Genomic DNA, 6,670 nt, shown 5'->3' on the forward strand with positions numbered 1-6,670 from the left:
CTTCTCCAGCTGTGTTAACCAAAGACAAACAGTTAGAAGAATAAAATGTATGTACAATAGCAAAAATAAAGTTGGTCATTAGTTGTTAGGGTCAGATACACCTGCAGACACATTCATACACCTGTTCACCTGTTTTCATTTAGCATACACCAGAGTTCAAACATTCACTTTTTCAAAGGCCGAATGATTACGTGGTCAAAATTTCTCTTTTTAACATAAGAGTTAAAAAATGTTAAAATGGGGGGGATAACGGTCATAAAGTGTGAGATAAGTTGCAAATAGCTAAACTAAACATTTCATATTTGACAGCTGTTAAACAACGATAAAAATAATCAGGCAAACTAATCAACTTTTTTCTAATTTCACATTTTTGAACTTAAAATAGGCCTATATAATACATTATGATTTAATGTGAGAGGAGAAGAAACAAATAACAGCCATTTTCATCATATTAGGCATAAGATTAATAATGAATGTGTACATAGTGTGAATTAATTTAATAAACATTTACCTAATATCCATAGCCTTCAGTAAATTAAGGCTAGACAAGAACAACAAAGTTCCTTTTTAACTCTGCCCCCTGCTCTAGTTAGAACTTTGGAGCGCTTAAAAGTGTGGGGCTCAAAAATAAGTGTCATTTGAAACTCTTTTATAGTTATTTTTATCAAAAAATATGTTGATAATGATTAGTTATGCCAAATGATAGTTTGGCATGCATGGGATTGTGTATCCATATGCTAGTGAGAGAGAAATACATTCTACAATGATATAAAATATATCTTCATTAAATGCCTATTTTGTCTATTCTTTAATCCACACATAAAATAGTTTTTTATACCTGCTCAAGTACTTCTTGATGAGTTTCTTCTGTATTAAACATCGAATCTTCTCAGTCAGATCGTCGCAAGATCTCAGGAATCCCCTCACACTGCTCGTGTTCACGCGCTCCATCGCTGCACTTCCGTCATATGCATATGCCTTTAATCCTATACAGCTGTTTAATAATAATAATAATTATTATTATAATAACTTTAATTTATATAGCGTCTTTCACAGAACCCAAGGACGCTTAACAAACAACAAGAGAAGGGGGATAAGAAGAGAGAGGTGTGAAGTCAGGGGAGCTAAAGCCCATAGGCCTCAGTGAAGAGGTGTGTTTTAAGCGATGACGACACCCCTATTCAGCCCCTCCAGCGGGGCGGGGTGAGCTGTTGTCCTGATAAATATTTCAGGGCATTACATGCCCTAGCTGTACTCTAGCTCTACTAGCCTCGGACTGCTGCGCTACTGCATCATCTCATTGATCAAAGCCCGCTTCAACATTCCTGTTGAACCTGACGCAAACTACGCTTCTTCGACTCAAGCTTCTGACCCAAAACAACAAACTTCCGCGCACAAACCCTGGACGATTGTGCCGCAAGGACTCACTCAGGCGATTCCAGGAACATTCCAGGAACGAAAAGCATCTTTCATCATCAAATAGTGGACTATTCGAAAAATTGAAAAAATGGTGACGCAAAAACGCAAGGAGAACAAGTATCATCCGGCGTGTGAGTGCGCCACGGGCAAAGAGTGTCCTTTAAGAGCTACTCTAGACTCTATGTTTAAAGATCATTTTAGAGGCCAGATGGTTGGCTTGATGCACAGGATCATCGATGCTGCGTGTGGTATGAAAAACGATTGTGCGCAGGATACCAAACTTGTGACAAATCTCAAAAATGAAATGAAAGTCGTAAGAGGCTTGACAAAGCCATGGCCTGATGTAACGCCCATGTTTTTTAACGGAAAAGAGCCAAATAGCGTAATCCTCAGAAAAGTTCTGGATGTGTTGCGTGAATGTTGTGACGAATTCGAAATCATGGAAATTCTCGCTATATGGACATTTGTAACGGATCTCTGCGTGTCACTGGTGTCAAAAAATGCAAAAACTGACGTTAGTGAATTAGTTGCAAGTCTGGTCAACTATACCCTGGAGCAAAACATGATAGCCTGCAGAGATTTTCTATTCTGGTTAGACCATCTGTAAATGTCTTTCACTCAAATTTCTTCAATGTATACTTGAAAGTATAATGTTGAAATAAAAATTTCTGAATGAAAAAATGTCTGAGCTCATAATAATAGTATTATAATAGTATACATTATATATATATATATATATATATATATATATATATATATATATATATATATATATATATATATGATTTTGTTCTTAGCATCGGTTCCTGCATCATAGAGGGTATTTAATAAGATTAATAAGATTATGTGTTCTGTCATGGACGACTAGACACTAGTCATGGGATGTCCAGCAGAGAGAAGGGCTTGAGTGGACACGCCCTGTGGTCACATTTTTACCCGCCACCGCAAACCTCCTGTCGTCCACTCACTCTGCCTTTTCCCCCGCTTCGCAACGTAGCCATCTTACAGCTTTCCAACCCTGCGACAGCCGTAACATCAACCACCACGGCATCCATTTCAGGCCAAATGGAGGAGCAGGTGGGTTACTTAAACACGGCATTCAGCAACCTGGCCCTCTCCAGCCCCATTTCCTCCCGTGGAGTTGAGGATATGTCTCACCAGCGACCTCCGACTTGTCACAATCCTGGCATGCGTCGGGAACTGGAACGCCTAGACACCTTTCAGAATTGGACTCTTGCTACAGTAACTCCAGCCGAACTTGCCAAAAGCGGTTTCTACTACCTTGGCCAGGGCGACAGAGTGGCTTGCTTCACTTGTGGAGGCCAGCTTAGCAACTGGGAACCGGGAGATCGGGCAGCATCAGAGCACCAGAGGCATTACCCCAACTGCCGCTTCATTCGAGGTGACCGTGCAGATAATGTACCTTTATCTGGTGGCGGCCTTTCCAATGGATCGGCAATGCAACAGTGTGAAGAAAGGTTGCTCACATTTGTCAACTGGCCCTCAAGAATAACTGTTCGACCAGACCAATTGGCTAAGGCTGGTTTTTACTATGTTGGTCGTAATGATGACGTGAAGTGCTTTTGTTGTGATGGTGGACTCAGATGTTGGGAGTCTGGTGATGATCCATGGAGAGAACATGCTAAGTGGTTTCCAAGATGTGAATACCTGTTGCAAGAAAAGGGCCAAGAGTTTGTTCATCAGATTCAAGCCAGATTTCCAAGACTATTTGAACAGCTATTGACTAATGGAGACAGCGACTCAAGAGAATTTGTTGATCCACCTGTTGTACACCTGGGTCCTGGAGAAGACCGTTCAGAAGATGCAGTGATGATGAACAATCCTGTGGTGAAGCAAACCGTTCAAAGCAAAATCCTCGCAAGTGGAGAAAATTACGAAACCGTTCAAGAGTTGGTGTCTGATTTGTGAGAAGTCTTCTGCAACTGGATCAAGAAGAATGATGTCTGCCTGCTGAGAGAACTGATGGCCCAGGCAAATGAAGCTGCATCCCCGAGTCAAGATCTTTCAGACTTGCCTATGGAGGAACAGTTAAGAAGACTTCAAGAGGAGCGCACATGCAAAGTTTGCATGGATAAGGAAGTGAACATTGTCTTCATCCCCTGTGGTCACCTAGTTGTGTGCAAAGAATGTGCGTCTTCTCTGCGCAAGTGCCCCATATGTAGAGGCTTGGTCAAAGGCGCTGTCCGTACTTTCCTATCATAAAGTTTTCCTATCATTTGGATTTACAAATTTACATTTAACTTGATGAATAAAAACAAGGATACAAGAAGTCATGCCGCCAGAGAGAAGTTTATTATTTTCACTCGATCCAGTTACAAAATCTGATTAAACATTACACATTTAAAACATATGCATTGGTGAATTGTTCACCATAAGTTCTGTAACAAACATTTAGAAAGTAGTTAGGATGTATTTCATTTTGCGCATGCTTTAAGTTAACTATTAAGATGTTAATGTCCAATAGACCTTTAGCACATTGAGTTAAAATTTAAATCAATATCGCATTAAACGCATCATTACCGAATTCAGGGGTGTTTAATAACTTCAATAGTTATCAAGCACCAGCTGATTTAAGTTTTTCTTCAAATAAAAAGTAATTTTCTGATAAATCATCGTACACATACATGTGTTTTGTTGTATGCACAGATTTTGAGGGTCGCTTATAGAAAGATGTGTCCTTGTCTTTGTTTCGCGGTATTTTTAAAAACATAGAGTCGGTATGCTCCGGTGAAAACTATGTGACTTGTGTGAAATTTGATGAGGCCGAGAACACTAGCGCTGTTAAACATGCGGTTCAATAACAATGTTCAATATAAACAAGAATCCGACTTTAATGCGACTGTGCTTGTTTCACATATAATAGTTAGATGATTTATCTAACCATTGAAATTGATGATATGTTAAAACATTTCGGCATTATGCCGAATAAAAAGAAGATCATAAAAAGAAGAACAATCATTAAGACATAAAACACAACGTCTGTATTCTGGATCGGGCCTAAAAGACCGATGCATAAAACTCAAAGTATTGGTGTGGACAGAATAAAAAATGAATCAACCCTCCTTTCACGTAAAAATACCACGTATCAACTGTAATTCATTAGCTTAACTGTTGTTTTGTCACACACACACACACACACACACACACACACACACACACACACACAAAGAAAATAACTGTGTAGAAGCTTCCTGCTCAGCTACTGTTCGGACGCTCTTGCTTACTGCTCCGCGCTTTGCTCTATCGCTTTTACATTTTATCTCCTATATTTTTATATTTTATTTCCTTTTATCACCTAATTTTAACTTCAGCAAACAGCACAGTGCTCAGACAACAAAGTTTGGATTACTACAAAAACGCAGAATTCTTTTACCCGACCAGCTTACATTCCGGGAAAGGAAAACACAACTGCCTACATTCATACGGATAAGAGAGAAAATGCCTCTTCAGGTCCAAGAATCTACTTGCTGCACTAACTGCCACAGACTTTTACAAAGGATTGCAGATCTCGAAACAAAGTTACTTACGGGACCACCAAACCAGACGGAGCACACAACAGAGTGTGTCTCAATATTTGTATTTCCTTTGTTCATTAAAGACTGTTAACTGCATTCTGCCCTGGTCTTCCATCATTCTTACCATAACATGATCCTTTTTAATGCTGTTTTCTCTCCATATTTATTCTGTAGTTCCTCTACTGTGTCTTCCAACCTTCCTGTTGTTCTTCTCCAGCTGTGTTAACCAAAGACAAACAGTTAGAAGAATAAAATGTATGTACAATAGCAAAAATAAAGTTGGTCATTAGTTGTTAGGGTCAGATACACCTGCAGACACATTCATACACCTGTTCACCTGTTTTCATTTAGCATACACCAGAGTTCAAACATTCACCTTTTCAAAGGCCGAATGATTACGTGGTCAAAATTTCTCTTTTTAACATAAGAGTTAAAAAATGTTAAAATGGGGGGGATAACGGTCATAAAGTGTGAGATAAGTTGCAAATAGCTAAACTAAACATTTCATATTTGACAGCTGTTAAACAACGATAAAAATAATCAGGCAAACTAATCAACTTTTTTCTAATTTCACATTTTTGAACTTAAAATAGGCCTATATAATACATTATGATTTAATGTGAGAGGAGAAGAAACAAATAACAGCCATTTTCATCATATTAGGCATAAGATTAATAATGAATGTGTACATAGTGTGAATTAATTTAATAAACATTTACCTAATATCCATAACCTTCAGTAAATTAAGGCTAGACAAGAACAACAAAGTTCCTTTTTAACTCTGCCCCCTGCTCTAGTTAGAACTTTGGAGCGCTTAAAAGTGTGGGGCTCAAAAATAAGTGTCATTTGAAACTCTTTTATAGTTATTTTTATCAAAAAATATGTTGATAATGATTAGTTATGCCAAATGATAGTTTGGCATGCATGGGATTGTGTATCCATATGCTAGTGAGAGAGAAATACATTCTACAATGATATAAAATATATCTTCATTAAATGCCTATTTTGTCTATTCTTTAATCCACACATAAAATAGGTTTTTATACCTGCTCAAGTACTTCTTGATGAGTTTCTTCTGTATTAAACATCGAATCTTCTCAGTCAGATCGTCGCAAGATCTCAGGAATCCCCTCACACTGCTCGTGTTCACGCGCTCCATCGCTGCACTTCCGTCATATGCATATGCCTTTAATCCTATACAGCTGTTTAATAATAATAATAATTATTATTATAATAACTTTAATTTATATAGCGTCTTTCACAGAACCCAAGGACGCTTAACAAACAACAAGAGAAGGGGGATAAGAAGAGAGAGGTGTGAAGTCAGGGGAGCTAAAGCCCATAGGCCTCAGTGAAGAGGTGTGTTTTAAGCGATGACGACACCCCTATTCAGCCCCTCCAGCGGGGCGGGGTGAGCTGTTGTCCTGATAAATATTTCAGGGCATTACATGCCCTAGCTGTACTCTAGCTCTACTAGCCTCGGACTGCTGCGCTACTGCATCATCTCATTGATCAAAGCCCGCTTCAACATTCCTGTTGAACCTGACGCAAACTACGCTTCTTCGACTCAAGCTTCTGACCCAAAACAACAAACTTCCGCGCACAAACCCTGGACGATTGTGCCGCAAGGACTCACTCAGGCGATTCCAGGAACATTCCAGGAACGAAAAGCATCTTTCATCATCAAATAGTGGACTATTCGAAAAATTGAAAAA

General features: G+C 38.9%; 1 pseudogene across 1 annotated transcript; it reads left to right on the forward strand.

Annotated features, from left to right (window-relative positions):
- The first annotated feature begins 1,507 nt into the window (after positions 1 to 1,507).
- LOC307154100 (putative inhibitor of apoptosis) lies at positions 1,508 to 3,642 on the forward strand (annotated as a pseudogene). The gene is made up of 2 exons: positions 1,508 to 1,732; positions 2,313 to 3,642. The product of its transcript is annotated as a putative inhibitor of apoptosis (transcript).
- The last annotated feature ends 3,028 nt before the right edge of the window (positions 3,643 to 6,670 follow it).

The sequence above is a fragment of the Squalius cephalus genome, assembly GCF_949319135.1.
Source record: "Squalius cephalus genome assembly, contig: scaffold_72, whole genome shotgun sequence".
Taxonomy (NCBI): domain Eukaryota; kingdom Metazoa; phylum Chordata; class Actinopteri; order Cypriniformes; family Leuciscidae; genus Squalius; species Squalius cephalus.